Raw genomic sequence first — 16,257 nt, forward strand, 5'->3', positions numbered from 1 at the left:
GCAGAATGTTCACTTCAAATCCCCTTTAACCCTTACACTAATTACTTTTAAATTATGCAGCCTGGTTGTTGACCACTCCACTATGTGAAATAGACCCTTTTAATCAACAATATCTAGGCCCCTCCTACTTTTATACACCTCAATGCGGTCGCCCATCAGCCTCCTCTGTTCCAAGGAAAACAAACCCATCCTATCCAATCTGTCCTCATAGCAAAGTTGCTCCACTCCCGGCAACATCTACGTAAATCTCCTCTGTACCCTCTCCAGCGTATTCACGTTCTTCCTTCAATGCGGTGACCAGAACTGCACGCAGAACTCCAGCTGTGGCCTAACCACTATTTTATACAGTTCTAGCATAACCCACTTGCTGTTCTGTTCCTTGCTTCTGCCAATAAATGCAACCATTCCATATGAATTCTTAATCAACTTTTCCAACTGGTCAGCGACGTTCAGGGATCTGTGGACAAGCAATCCCAGTTACCTTTGTTCCTCTACACTTCTCAATGTCATACCAGTTGATGTGTATTCCCTTTCCTTGTTAGCCCTCCACAAATGCGCGATCTCTCATTTTCCACTGCTCTACCACCTTATCAGTTGATTGTTATCTTCCTGGAGTCTCCAGCTTTCTTCTTCATTATCAACCACACTGCCTATTTTAATAACACCTGAAAACTTCGGAATCATAACATCTATATTCAAGTTTAGATCATTGATAAATACCATAAAAAGCAATGGATCTGGCACTGAAAACTGTGGAACCCCACTGGAAACATCCTTCCAGTCACAAAAACACCCATCAAACATTAGCCTTTGCTTCCTGCCTCTGAGCCAAATTTGGATCCAATTTGCCACTTCGCCCTGAATCACATGGGCTTTTACTTAGAAAATGCATAATCATTAAATGTTATCCTGCCTTCATGGGAAAACATCATTAATTGACTGATGATCTTTATTTGCACAACTAAAGAAATGTTAACTGAAGGAGAGTCCTTAATTGAATAAGTTATCTGTGCTCTGCACTTTACCTCTGAATCCATAAACCATTTTGGACACTGTGCTTTAGAAGTCTGCTTCAAAATGTTCCTTGCTGGTAACATGTACATGGGACGTTGGAAACAATGAGATAGACTGTAGTGCAAGGGACTGGTTATTGTGAAACAGCAAAGAAAATATACAATCTGGAAGAATACCATCGAAAAGAAGTGTGGCCCTAACAGCCAAAAAGAAGATGAAGGGCTGAGCCCTTTTCAGCAAAAAATGCTTTTCCCAAACATTTCTCTGACCGAATCTTCACAAAACAAAAATTATGCTTTTAAAGTCATTAAACCCGAATTTTCGTGCACCCGAATCTTCTGAATCAGATGCCTCTCGTTGTGCCGACTGAATCCATGTCCCTTTCAATATGCTGCTGACATGCACACTATCAAATGTGCCACAACTTATAGAATCAAAGAATAAGGGAATGGTTAAAGCCCGTCGAGCCCATGCCAACTCTCAACAAGTCTCACTCCCCTGTCATTTACCCAAAGCTGTGCAATTTCTTTCATTAGGATACTTATCCAACTCGGTTTGAAAGATAAGATTGAGTCTGACTCCACCGCCCTTTAGAGCAGTGTATTCAAGATTCTAACCACTTGCTGAGGAATGGCCACTCCTGTTCCCATGTATAAAGGCAGAGAAACACGCGATCAATTCCTGCCACACTCACAACCTTGCTAAATATAGCACCGTCATTCTATTATCGTGACACAAGCTCCAAAAGTGTAGTCCAGCTGTTGAGGTTAAAGCTCTGGTTATGTTCCCCACGGTGTTACTGCCACAGCGTTTCCGTAGTGTAGTGGTTATCACGTTCGCCTCACACGTGAAAGGTCCCCGGTTCGAAACCGGGCGGAAACATTATGCAAACGTGTTCAATTTATGATTAGATAAAATTAAATCATTCATATTAGTGGTTCAATAATAACAGAGTGCAGTGTCTCACGATGCTGTTCCATTTGCTAATTTCTCTCTGCAGTTCTGTACACACTCAACTTCTGCACAGTGTCTCTCACTCCCTCCCGTTTCCAGCCCTGACGCTGGAGAAACCATATCTCAAAGCTGCACATTCCGTGCATTCAGGTCAGCTGTGACAGATTATTAAAGGATCCTGCCACGCCACCACGCTTCACAACAGAAAATTAAAGCCACAAACAAACCCATCGACTAATCGCTCTTCCCCAGCTCCAGAGTGAGTGAGGGCGGGACAAGCCCTAACTTCCGCTCCCACACTCTCCAATCAGTGGCTGCCGGTGGAGAGCGGAGAATGCAACATCAAACAGCGGTTTACCACCCTTCACTGGGCTGCAAAATGCCACCGTCCGAGAAAACGCTCCCCGTACACCAAACAGCAGCCTCATAAGATGCTTCATCTCAACTTCCTGAGTTCGAGCCCCAGCTTGCAGGAACACTTCTTCACTGGAAACACCATTAATTATCTGATTGCCACGTTTTGCATCATGAAAGTAATCCTAACCGATAATTATATAATCATAGATGTTTACAGCATGGAAGGAGTCATTTAAGCCCATCGTATCTGCACCGGCCAACAAATGCCCAGTTTTAGGTGAGTACCCATTCATCTTATTGCATTTAATGTGCACATCTAAGAACTTGTTAAATGTGGTGAGGGTTTCTGCCTGCACCACACTTTCAGGCAGTGAGTTTGAGACCCCCACAAACATCTGCTTGCAGAATGTTCACTTCAAATCCCCTTTAACCCTTACACTAATTACTTTGAAATTATGCAGCCTGGTTGTTGACCACTCCACTATGTGAAATAGACCCTTTTAATCAACAATATCTAGGCCCCTCCTATTTTTATACATCTCAATGCTGTCGCCCATCAGCCTCCTGTGTTCCAAGGAAAACAAACCCATCCTGTCCAATCTGTCCTCATAGCAATGTTGCTCCACTCCCGGCAACATCTACGTAAATCTCCTCTGTACCCTCTCCAGCGTATTCACGTTCTTCCTTCAATGCGGTGACCAGAACTGCACGCAGTACTCCAGCTGTGGCCTAACCAGAATTTTATACAGTTCTAGCATAACCCACTTGCTGTTCTGTTCCTTGCTTCTGCCAATAAATGCAACCATTCCATATGACTTCTTAACCAACTTTTCCAACTGGCCAGCTACCTTCAGGGTTCTGTGGACAAGCAATCCCAGTTATCTTTGTTCCTCTACACTTCTCAATGTCATACCAGTTGAATTGTATTCCCTTTCCTTGTTAGCCCTCCACAAATGCGTGATCTCTCACATCTCTGGATTAAATTCCATTTGCCACTGCTCTAACCCCTTATCAGTTGATTGATATCTTCCTGGAGTCTCCAGCTTTCTTCTTCATTATAAACCACACTGTCTATTTTAATAACACCTGAAAACTTCGTAATCATAACACCTATATTCAAGTTTAGATCATTGATAAATACCATAAAAGCAATGGATCTGGCACTGAAAACTGTGGAACCCCACTGGAAACATCCTTCCAGTCACAAAAACACCCATCAAACATTACCCTTTGCTTCCTGCCTCTGAGCCAAATTTGGATCCAATTTGCCACTTCGCCCTGAATCACATGGGCTTTTACTTAGAAAATGCATAATCATTAAATGTTATCCTGCCTTCATGGGAAAACATCATTAATTGACTGATGATCTTCATTTGCACAACTAAAGAAATGTTAACTGAAGGAGAGTCCTTAATTGAATAACTTATCTGTGCTCTGCACTTTACCTCTGAATCCATAAACCATTTTGGAAACTGTGCTTTAGAAGTCTGTTTCAAAATGTTCCTTGCTGGTAACATTTACATGGGACGTTGGAAACAGTGAGACAGACTGTAGTGCAAGGGATTGGTTATTGTGAAACAGCAAAGAAAATATCCATCTCGAAGAATACCATCGAAAAGAAGTGTTGACCTAACAGCCAAAAAGAAGATGAAGTGCTGAGCCCTTTTCAACAAAAAATTCTTTTCCGAAACATTTCTCTGTCCGAATCTTCACAAAACAAAAATGATGCTTTTAAAGTCATTAAACCCGAATTTTCGTGCACCCGAATCTTCTGAATCAGATGCCTCTCGTTGTGCCGACTGAATCCATGTCCCTTTCAATATTCTGCTGACATGCACACTATTAAATGTGCCACTAACTTATAGAATCAAAGAATAAGGGAATGGTTGCAGCCCGTCGAGCCCATGCCAACTCTCAACAAGTCTCACTCCCCTGTCATTTACCCACAGCTGTGCAATTTTTTTCATTCGGATACTAATCCAACTCCGTTTTGAAAGATAAGATTGAGTCTGACTCCACCGCCCTTTAGAGCAGTGTATTCCAGATTCTAACCACCTGCTGAGGAATGGCCACTCCTGTTCCTATGGAAAAAGGCAGAGAAACACGGGATCAATTCCTGCCACACTCAGAACCTTGCTAAATTTCGCACCGTCATTCTATTCTCGTGACACAAGCTCCAGAAGTGTAGTCCAGCTGTTGAGGTTAAAGCTCTGGTTAAGTTCCCCACTGTCTTTCTGCCACAGCGTTTCCGTAGTGTAGTGGTTATCACATTCGCCTAACACGCGCAAGATTCCCGGTCCGAAACCGGGCGGAAACATTATGCAAACGTGTTCAATTAATGATTAGATAAAATTAAATCATTCATATTAGTGGTTCAATATTAACAGAGTGCAGTGTCTCACGATGCTGTTCCATTTGCTGATTTCTCTCTGCAGTTCTGTACACTCTCAAATTCTACACAGTGTCTCTCACTCCCTCCCGTTTCCAGCCCTGACGCTGGAGAAACCATATCTCAAAGCTGCACATTCCGTGCATTCAGGTCAGCTGTGAGAGATTATTAAAGGATCCTGCCATGCCGCCACGCTTCACAACAGAAAATTAAAGCCACAAACAAACCCATCGACTAATCACTATTCCCCAGCTCCAGAGTGAGTGAGAGCGGGACAAGCCCTAACTTCCGCTCCAACACTCTCCAATCAGCCGCTGCCGGCGGAAAGCGGAAAATGCAGCATCAAACAGCGGTTTGCCGCCCTTCATTGGGCTGCAAAATGCCACCGTTCGAGACAACGCTCCCCGTACACCGAACAGCAGCCTCATAAGATGCTTCATCTCACCTTCCTGAGTTCGAGCCCCAGCTTGCACGAACACTTCTTCACTGGAAACACCATTAATTATCTGATTGCCACGTTTTGCATCATGAAAGTAATCCTAACCGATAATTTCTAATCATAGAGGTTTACAGCTTGGAAGGAGTCATTTAAGCCCATTGTATCTGCACCGGCCAACAAATGCCCAGTTTGAGGCGTGTACCCCTGCACCTTATTGCATTTCATGTGCACATCTAAGAACTTGTTAAATGTGGTGAAGGTTTCTGCCTGCACCACACTTTCAGGCAGTGAGTTTGAGACCCTCACAAACATCTGCTTGCAGAATGTTCACTTCAAATCCCCTTTAACCCTTACACTAATTACTTTTAAATTATGCAGCCTGGTTGTTGACCACTCCACTCTGTGAAATAGAACCTTTCAATCTACAATATCTAGGCCCCTCCTATTTTTATAAACCTCAATGCTGTCGCCCATCAGCCTCCTCTGTTCCAAGGAAAACAAACCCATCCTATCCAATCTGTCCTCATAGCAAAGTTGCTCCACTCCCGGCAACATCTACGTAAATCTCCTCTGTACCCTCTCCAGCGTATTCACGTCCTTCCTTCAATGCGGTGACTAGAACTGCACGCAGTACTCCAGCTGTGGCCTAACCAGAATTTTATATAGTTCTAGCATAACCCACTTGCTGTTCTGTTCCTTGCTTCTGCCAATAAAGGCTACCATTCCATATGACTTCTTAACCAACTTTTCCAACTGGCCAGCTACATTCAGGGATTTGTGGACAAGCAATCCCAGTTACCTTTGTTCCTCTACACTTCTCAATGTCATACCAGTTGATGTGTATTCCCTTTCATTGTTAGCCCTCCACAAATGCGCTATCACTCACATCTCTGGATTAAATTCCATTTGCCACTGCTCTACCCCCTTATCAGTTGATTGATATCTTCCAGGAGTCTCCAGCTTTCTTCTTCATTATCAACCCACTGCCTATTTTAATAACACCTGAAAACTTCGAAATCATAACACCTATATTCAAGTTTAGATCATTGATAAATACCATAAAAAGCAATGGATCTGGCTCTGAAAACTGCGGAACCCCACTGGAATCATCCTTCCAGTCACAAAAACACCCATCAAACATTACCCTTTGCTAACTGCCTCTGAGCAAAATTTGGATCCAATATGCCGCTTCGCCCTGAATCACATGGGCATTTACTTAGAAAATGCATAATCATTAAATGTTATCCTGCCTTCATGGGAAAACATCATTAGTTGACTGATGATCTTCCTTTGCACAACTAAATAAATGTTAACTGAAGGAGAGTCATTAATTGAATAACTTATCTGTGCTCTGCACTTTACCTCTGAATCCATAAACCATATTGGACAGTGTGCTTTAGAAGTCTGCTTCAAAATGTTCCTTGCTGGTAACATGTACATGGGACGTTGGAAACAGTGAGATAGACTGTAGTGCAAGGGACTGGTTATTGTCAAACAGCAAAGAAAATATACATTCTGGAAGAATACCATCGAAAAGAAGTGTGACCCGAACAGCCAAAAAGAAGATGAAGTGCTGAGCCCTTTTCAGCAAAAAATTCTTTTCCCAAACATTTTTCTGACCGAATCTTCACAAAACAAAAATGATGCTTTTAAAGTCATTAAACCCGGATTTTCGTGCACCCAAATCTTCTGAATCAGATGCCTCTCGTTGTGCCGACTGAATCCATGTCCCTCTCAATATTCTGCTGACATGCACACTATTAAATGTGCCACTAACTTATACAATCAAAGAATAAGGGAATTGTTGCAGCCCGTCGAGCCCATGCCAACTCTCAGCAAGTCTCACTCCCCTGTCATTTACACACAGCTGTGCAATTTTTTTCATTCGGATACTTATCCAACTCGTTTTGAAAGATAAGAATGAGTCTGACTCCACCGCCCTTTAGAGCAGTGTATTCCAGATTTTAACCACTTGCTGAGGAATGGCCACTCCTGTTCCTATGTATAAAGGCAGAGAAACACGGGATCAATTCCTGCCACACTCACAACCTTGCTAAATATAGCACCGTCATTCTATTCTCGTGACACAAGCTCCATAAGTGTAGTCCAGCTGTTGAGGTTAAAGGTCTGGTTATGTTCCCAACAATGCTACTGCCACAGCGTTTCCGTAGTGTAGTGGTTATCACGTTCGCCTCACACGCGAAAGGTCCCCGGTTCGAAACCGGGCGGAAACATTATGCAAACGTGTTCAATTAATGATAAGATAAAATTAAATCATTCATATTAGTGGTTCAATGGTAACAGAGTGCAGTGTCTCACGATGCTGTTCCATTTGCTGATTTCTCTCTACAGTTCTGTTCACACTCAAATTCTTCACAGTGTCTCTCACTCCCTCCCGTTTCCAGCCCTGACGCTGGAGAAACCATATCTCAAAGCTTCACATTCCGTGCATTCAGGTCAGCTGTGAGCTTTTATTAAAGGATCCTGCCACGCCACCACGCTTCACAACAGAAAATTAAAGCCACAAACAAACCCATCGACTAATCGCTCTTCCCCAGCTCCAGAATGAGTGAGGGAGGGACAAGCCCTAACTTCCGCTCCCACACTCTCCAATCAGCCGCTGCCGGCGGAAAGCGGAGAATGCAGCATCAAACAGCGGTTTACCGCCCTTCACTGGGCTGCAAAATGCCACCGTTCGAGACAACGCTCCCCGTACACCGAACAGCAACCTCATAAGATGTTTCATCTCAGCTTCCTGAGTTCGAGCCCCAGCTTGCACGAACACTTCTTCACTGGAAACACCATTAATTATCTGATGCCACGTTTTGCATCATGAAAGTAATCCTAACCGATAATTATATAATCATAGAGGTTTACAGCATGGAAGGAGTCATTTAAGCCCATCGTATCTGCACCGGCCAACAAATGCCCAGTTTTAGGTGTGTCCCCCTGCACCTTATTGCATTTCATGTGCACATCTCAGAACTTGTTAAATGTGGTGAGGGTTTCTGCCTGCACCACACTTTCAGGCAGTAAGTTTGAGACCCCCACAAACATCTGCATGCAGAATGTTCACTTCAAATGCCCTTTAACCCTTACACTAATTACTTTTAAATTATGCAGCCTGGTTGTTGACCACGCCGCTATGTGAAATAGACCCTTTTAAACAACAATATCTAGGCCCTTCCTATTTTTATACACCTCAATACTGTCGCCCATCAGCCTCCTCTGTTCCAAGGAAAACAAACCCATCCTATCCAATCTGTCCTCATAGCAAAGTTGCTCCACTGCCGGCAACAACTACGTAAAGCTCCTCTGTACCCTCTCCAGCGTATTCACGTCCTTCCTTCAATGCGGTGACTAGAACTGCACGCAGTACTCCAGCTGTGGCCTAACCAGAATTTTATACAGTTCTAGCATAAACCACTTGCTGTTCTGTTCCTTGCTTCTGCCAATAAATGCAACCATTCCATATGACTTCTTAACCAACTTTTCCAACTGGCCAGCTACCTTCAGGGATCTGTGGACAAGCAATCCCAGTTACCTTTTTTCCTCTATACTTCTCAATGTCATACCAGTTGATGTGTATTCCCTTTCCTTGTTAGCCCTCCACAAATGCGCGATCTCTCACATCTCTGGATTAAATTCCATTTGCAACTGCTCTACCCCCTTATCAGTTGATTGATATCTTCCTGTAGTCTCCAGCTTTCTTCTTCATTATCAATCCACTGCCTATTTTAAAAACACCTGAAAACTTCGTGATCATAACACCTATAATCAAGTTTAGATCATTGATAAATACCATAAAAGCAATGGATCTGGCACTGAAAACTGTGGAACCCCACTGGAAACATCCTTCCAGTCACAAAATCACCCATCAAACAGTACCCTTTGCTTCCTGCCTCTGAGCCAAATTTGGATCCAATTTGCCACTTCGCCCTGAATCACATGGGCTTTTACTTAGAAAATGCATAATCATTAAATGTTATCCTGCCTTCATGGGAAAACATCATTAATTGACTGATGATCTTCATTTGCACAACTAAAGAAATGTTAACTGAAGGAGAGTCCTTAATTGAATAACTTATCTGTGCTCTGTACTTTACCTCTGAATCCATAAACCATTTTGGACAGTGTGCTTTAGAAGTCTGCTTCAAAATGTTCCTTGCAGGTAACATGTACATGGGACGTTGGAAACAGTGAGATAGACTGTAGTGCAAGGGACTGGTTATTGTGAAACAGCAAAGAAAATATACATTCTGGAAGAATACCATCGAAAAGAAGTATGACCCTAACAGCCAAAAAGAAGATGAAGTGCTGAGCCCTTTTTGAGCAAAAAATTCTTTTCCCAAGCATTTTTCTGACCGAATCTTCACAAAACAAAAATGATGCTTTTAAAGTCATTAAACCCGAATTTTCGTGCACCCAAATCTTCTGAATCAGATGCCTCTCGTTGTGCCGACTGAATCCATGTCCCTTTCAATATTCTGCTGACATGCACACTATTAAATGTGCCACTAACTTATACAATCAAAGGATAAGGGAATGGTTGCAGCCCGTCGAGCCCATGCCAACTCTCAACAAGTCTCACTCCCCTGTCATTTACACACAGCTGTGCAATTTTTTTCTTTCGGATACTTATCCAACTCGTTTTGAAAGATAAGAATGAGTCTGACTCCACCGCCCTTTAGAGCAGTGTATTCCAGATTTTAACCACTTGCTGAGGAATGGCCACTCCTGTTCCTCTGTATAAAGGCAGAGAAACACGGGATCAATTCCTGCCACACTCACAACCTTGCTAAATTTCGCACCGTCATTCTATTCTCGTGACACAAGCTCCATAAGTGTAGTCCAGCTGTTGAGGTTAAAGCTCTGGTTATGTTCCCAACAATGCTGCTGCCACAGCATTTCCGTAGTGTAGTGGTTATCACGTTCGCCTCACACGCGAAAGGTCCCCGGCTCGAAACCGGGCGGAAACATTATGCAAACGTGTTCAATTAATGATTAGCTAAAATTAAATCATTCATATTCGTGGTTCAATATTAACAGAGTGCAGAGTCTCACGATGCTGGTCCATTTGCTGATTTCTCTCTGCAGTTCTGTTCACACTCAAATTCTTCACAGTGTCTCTCACTCCCTCCCGTTTCCATCCCTGACGCTGGAGAAACCATATCTCAAAGCTGCACATTCCGTGCATTCAGGTCAGCTGTGAGCTTTTATTAAAGGATCCTGCCACGCCACCAAGCTTCACAACAGAAAATTAAAGCCACAAACAAACCCATCGACTAATCGCTCTTCCACAGCTCCAGAATGAGTGAGGGCGGGACAAGCCCTAACTTCCGCTCCCACACTCTCCAATCAGCCGCTGCCGGCGGAAAGCAGAGAATGCAGCATCAAACAGCGGTTTACCGCCCTTCACTGGGCTGCAAAATGCCACCGTTCGAGACAACGCTCCCCGTACACCGAACAGCAGCCTCATAAGATGCTTCATCTCAGCTTCCTGAGTTCGAGCCCCAGCTTGCACGAACACTTCTTCACTGGAAACACCATTAATTATCTGATTGCCACGTTTTGCATCATGAAAGTAATCCTAACCGATAATTATATAATCATAGAGGTTTACAGCATGGAAGGAGTCATTTAAGCCCATCGTATCTGCACCGGCCAACAAATGCCCAGTTTTAGGTGTGTCCCCCTGCACCTTATTGCATTTCATGTGCACATCTAAGAACTTGTTAAATGTGGTGAGGGTTTCTGCCTGCACCACACTTTCAGGCAGTGAGTTTGAGACCCCCACAAACATCTGCAAGTAGAATGTTCACTTCAAAACCCCTTTAACCCTTACACTAATTACTTTTAAATTATGCAGCCTGGTTGTTGACCACTCCGCTATGTGAAATAGACCCTTTTAAACAACAATATCTAGGCCCCTCCTATTTTTATACACCTCAATACTGTCGCCCATCAGCCTCCTCTGTTCCAAGGAAAACAAACCCATCCTATCCAATCTGTCCTCATAGCAAAGTTGCTCCACTGCTGGCAACAACTACGTAAAGCTCCTCTGTACCCTCTCCAGCGTATCCACGTCCTTCCTTCAATGTGGTGACTAGAACTGCACGCAGTACTCCAGCTTTGGCCTAACCAGAATTTTATACAGTTCTAGCATAAACCACTTGCTGTTCTGTTCCTTGCTTCTGCCAATAAATGCAACCATTCCATATGACTTCTTAACCAACTTTTCCAACTGGCCAGCTACCTTCGGGGATCTGTGGACAAGCAATCCCAGTTACCTTTATCCTCTACACTTCTCAATGTCATACCAGTTGATGTGTATTCCCTTTCCTTGTTCGCCCTCCACAAATGCGCGATCTCTCACATCTCTGGATTAAATTCCATTTGCCACTGCTCTGCCCCCTTATCAGTTGATTGATATCTTCCTGGAGTCTCCAGCTTTCTTCTTCATTATCAACCCACTGCCTATTTTAATAACACCTGAAAACCTCGTAATCATAACACCTATATTCAAGTTTAGATCATTGATAAATACCATAAAAAGCAATGGAACTGGCACTGAAAACTGCGGAACCCCACTGGAATCATCCTTCCAGTCACAAAAACAACCATCAAACATTACCCTTTGCTTACTGCCTCTGAGCCAAATTTGGATCCAATATGCCACTTCGCCCTGAATCACATGGGCATTTACTTAGAAAATGCATAATCATTAAATGTTATCCTGCCTTCATGGGAAAACATCATAAATTGACTGATGATCTTCATTTGCACAACTAAAGAAATGTTAACTGAAGGAGAGTCCTTAATTGAATAACTTATCTGTGCTCTGCACTTTACCTCTGAATCCATAAACGATATTGGACAGTGTGCTTTAGAAGTCTGCTTCAAAATGTTCCTTGCTGGTAACATGTACATGGGACGTTGGAAACAGTGAGATAGACTGTAGTGCAAGGGACTGGTTATTGTGAAACAGCAAAGAAAATATACAGTCTGGAAGAATACCATCGAAAAGAAGTGTGACCCTAACAGCCAAAAAGAAGATGAAGTGCTGAGCCCTTTTCAGCAAAAAATTCTTTTCCCAAACATTTTTCTGACCGAATCTTCACAAAACAAAAATGATGCTTTTAAAGTCATTAAACCCGAATTTTCGTGCACCCAAATCTTCTGAATCAGATGCCTCTCGTTGTGCCGACTGAATCCATGTCCCTTTCAATATTCTGCTGACATGCACACTATTAAATGTGCCACTAACTTATACAATCAAAGAATAAGGGAATGGTTGCAGCCCGTCGAGCCCATGCCAACTCTCAACAAGTCTCACTCCCCTGTCATTTACACACAGCTGTGCAATTTTTTTCATTCGGATATTTATCCAACTCGTTTTGAAAGATAAGAATGAGTGTGACTCCACCGCCCTTTAGAGCAGTGTATTCCAGATTTTAACCACTTGCTGAGGAATGGCCACTCCTGTTCCGATGTATAAAGGCAGAGAAACACGGGATCAATTCCTGCCACACTCACAACCTTGCTAAATATAGCACCGTCATTCTATTCTCGTGACACAAGCTCCATAAGTGTAGTCCAGCTGTTGAGGTTAAAGCTCTGGTTATGTTCCCAACAATGCTACTGCCACAGCGTTTCCGTAGTGTAGTGGTTATCACGTTCGCCTCACACGCGAAAGGTCCCCGGTTCGAAACCGGGCGGAAACATTATGCAAACGTGTTCAATTAATGATTAGATAAAATTAAATCATTCATATTAGTGGTTCAATATTAACAGAGTGCAGTGTCTCACGATGCTGGTCCATTTGCTGATTTCTCTCTGCCGTTCTGTTCACACTCAAATTCTTCACAGTGTCTCTCACTCCCTCCCGTTTCCAGCCCTGACGCTGGAGAAACCATATCTCAAAGCTGCACATTCCGTGCATTCAGGTCAGCTGTCAGCTTTTATTAAAGGATCCTGCCACGCCACCAAGCTTCACAACAGAAAATTAAAGCCACAAACAAACCCATCGACTAATCGCTCTTCCCCAGCTCCAGAATGAGTGAGGGCGGGACAAGCCCTAACTTCCGCTCCCACACTCTCCAATCAGCCGCTGCCGGCGGAAAGCGGAGAATGCAGCATCAAACAGCGGTTTACCGCCCTTCAGTGGGCTGCAAAATGCCACCGTTCGAGACAACGCTCCCCGTACACCGAACAGCAGCCTCATAAGATGCTTCATCTCAGCTTCCTGAGTTCGAGCCCCAGCTTGCACGAACACTTCTTCACTGGAAACACCATTAATTATCTGGTTGCCACGTTTTGCATCATGAAAGTAATCCTAACCGATAATTATATAATCATAGAGGTTTACAGCATGGAAGGAGTCATTTAAGCCCATCGTATCTGCACCGGCCAACAAATGCCCAGTTTTAGGTGTGTCCCCCTGCAACTTATTGCATTTCATGTGCACATCTAAGAACTTGTTAAATGTGGTGAGGGTTTCTGCCTGCACCACACTTTCAGGCAGTGAGTTTGAGACCCCCACAATCATCTGCATGCAGAATGTTCACTTCAAATCCCCTTTAACCCTTACACTAATTACTTTGAAATTATGCAGCCTGGTTGTTGACCACTCCGCTATGTGAAATAGACCCTTTTAAACAACAATATCTAGGCCCCTCCTATTTTTATACACCTCAATACTGTCGCCCATCAGCCTCCTCTGTTCCAAGGAAAACAAACCCATCCTATCCAATCTGTCCTCATAGCAAAGTTGCTCCACTCCCGGCAACAACTACGTAAATCTCCTCTGTACCCTCTCCAGCGTATTCACGTCCTTCCTTCAATGCGGTGACTAGAACTGCACGCAGTACTCCAGCTGTGGCCTAACAAGAATTTTATACAGTTCTAGCATAACCCACTTGCTGTTCTGTTCCTTGCTTCTGCCAATAAATGCTACCATTCCATATGACTTCTTAACCAACTTTTCCAACTGGCCAGCTACCTTCAGGGATCTGTGGGCAAGCAATCCCAGTTTCCTTTGTTCCTCTACACTTCTCAATGTCATACCAGTTGATGTATATTCCCTTTCCTTGTTAGCCCTCCACAAATGCGCTATCACTAACATCTCTGGATTAAATTCAATTTGCCACTGCTCTACCCTCTTATCTGTTGATTGATATCTTCCTGGAGTCTCCAGCTTTCTTCTTCATTATCAACCCACTGCCTATTTTAATAACACCTGAAAACTTCGTAATCATAACACCTATATTCAAGTTTAGATCATTGATAAATACCATAAAAAGCAATGGATCTGGCACTGAAAACTGCAGAACCCCACTGGAATAATCCTTCCAGTCACAAAAACACCCATCAAACATTACCCTTTGCTTACTGCCTCTGAGCCAAATTTGGATCCAATATGCCACTTCGCCCTGAATCACATGGGCATTTACTTAGAAAATGCATAATCATTAAATGTTATCCTGCCTTCATGGGAAAACATCATTAATTGACTGATGATCTTCATTTGCACAACTAAAGAAATGTTAACTGAAGGAGAGTCCTTAATTGAATAACTTATCTGTGCTCTGCACTTTACCTCTGAATCCATAAACCATTTTGGACAGTGTGCTTTAGAAGTCTGCTTCAAAATGTTCCTTGCTGGTAACATGTACATGGGACGTTGGAAACAGTGAGATAGACTGTAGTGCAAGGGACTGGTTATTGTGAAACAGCAAAGAAAATATACATTCTGGAAGAATACCATCGAAAAGAAGTGTGACCCTAACAGCCAAAAAGAAGATGAAGTGCTGAGCCCTTTTAAGCAAAAAATTCTTTTCCCAAACATTTCACTGACCGAATCTTCACAAAACAAAAATGATGCTTTTAAAGTCATTAAACCCGAATTTTCGTGCACACAAATCTTCTGAATCAGATGCCTCTCGTTGTGCCGACTGAATCCATGTCCCTTTCGATATTCTGCTGACATGCACACTATTAAATGTGCCACTAACTTATACAATCAAAGAATAAGGGAATGGTTGCAGCCCGTCGAGCCCATGCCAACTCTCAACAAGTCTCACTCCCCTGTCATTTACACACAGCTGTGCAATTTTTTTCATTCGGATACTTATCCAACTCGTTTTGAAAGATAAGAATGAGTCTGACTCCACCGCCCTTTAGAGCAGTGTATTCCAGATTTTAACCACTTGCTGAGGAATGGCCACTCCTGTTCCTCTGTATAAAGGCAGAGAAACACGGGATCAATTCCTGCCACACTCACAACCTTGCTAAATATAGCACCGTCATTCTATTCTCGTGACACAAGCTCCATCAGTGTAGTCCAGCTGTTGAGGTTAAAGCTCTGGTTATGTTCCCAACAATGCTACTGCCACAGCATTTCCGTAGTGTAGTGGTTATCACGTTCGCCTCACACGCGAAAGGTCCCTGGTTCGAAACCGGGAGGAAACATTATGCAAACGTGTTCAATTAATGATTAGCTAAAATTAAATCATTCATATTCGTGGTTCAATATTAACAGAGTGCAGTGTCTCACGATGCTGGTCCATTTGCTGATTTCTCTCTGCAGTTCTGTTCACACTCAAATTCTTCACAGTGTCTCTCACTCCCTCCCGTTTCCAGCCCTGACGCTGGAGAAACCATATCTCAAAGCTGCACATTCCGTGCATTCAGGTCAGCTGTGAGAGATTATTAAAGGATCCTGCCACGCCACCAAGCTTCACAACAGAAAATTAAAGCCACAAACAAACCCATCGACTAATCGCTCTTCCCCAGCTCCAGAATGAGTGAGGGCGGGACAAGACCGAACTTCCGCTCCCACACTCTCCAATCAGCCGCTGCCGGCGGAAAGCGGAGAATGCAGCAACAAACAGCGGTTTACCGCCCTTCAGTGGGCTGCAAAATGCCACCGTTCGAGACAACGCTCCCCGTACACCGAACAGCAGCCTCATAAGATGCTTCATCTCAGCTTCCTGAGTTCGAGCCCCAGCTTGCACGAACACTTCTTCACTGGAAACACCATTAATTATCTGGTTGCCACGTTTTGCATCATGAAAGTAATCCTAACCGATAATTATATAATCAT

At 43.4% G+C, this 16,257-nt stretch overlaps 6 non-coding genes across 6 annotated transcripts; all 6 read left to right on the forward strand.

Moving 5' to 3' along the window:
* The first annotated feature begins 1,823 nt into the window (after positions 1 to 1,823).
* Positions 1,824 to 1,896, forward strand: trnav-cac (transfer RNA valine (anticodon CAC)). The gene has a single exon. It is a non-coding gene; the product is annotated as a tRNA-Val (tRNA).
* A 2,673-nt stretch (positions 1,897 to 4,569) lies between these two features.
* Positions 4,570 to 4,642, forward strand: trnav-aac (transfer RNA valine (anticodon AAC)). The gene has a single exon. It is a non-coding gene; the product is annotated as a tRNA-Val (tRNA).
* Positions 4,643 to 7,314: 2,672 nt separating this feature from the next.
* Positions 7,315 to 7,387, forward strand: trnav-cac (transfer RNA valine (anticodon CAC)). Its single transcript has one exon. It is a non-coding gene; the product is annotated as a tRNA-Val (tRNA).
* A 2,672-nt stretch (positions 7,388 to 10,059) lies between these two features.
* Positions 10,060 to 10,132, forward strand: trnav-cac (transfer RNA valine (anticodon CAC)). The gene has a single exon. It is a non-coding gene; the product is annotated as a tRNA-Val (tRNA).
* Positions 10,133 to 12,804: 2,672 nt separating this feature from the next.
* On the forward strand, positions 12,805 to 12,877 carry trnav-cac (transfer RNA valine (anticodon CAC)). The gene has a single exon. It is a non-coding gene; the product is annotated as a tRNA-Val (tRNA).
* Positions 12,878 to 15,550: 2,673 nt separating this feature from the next.
* On the forward strand, positions 15,551 to 15,623 carry trnav-cac (transfer RNA valine (anticodon CAC)). The gene has a single exon. It is a non-coding gene; the product is annotated as a tRNA-Val (tRNA).
* Positions 15,624 to 16,257: the final 634 nt, after the last annotated feature.

Source organism: Pristiophorus japonicus, chromosome 3, assembly GCF_044704955.1.
Source record: "Pristiophorus japonicus isolate sPriJap1 chromosome 3, sPriJap1.hap1, whole genome shotgun sequence".
NCBI classification, from domain to species: Eukaryota; Metazoa; Chordata; class Chondrichthyes; family Pristiophoridae; genus Pristiophorus; species Pristiophorus japonicus.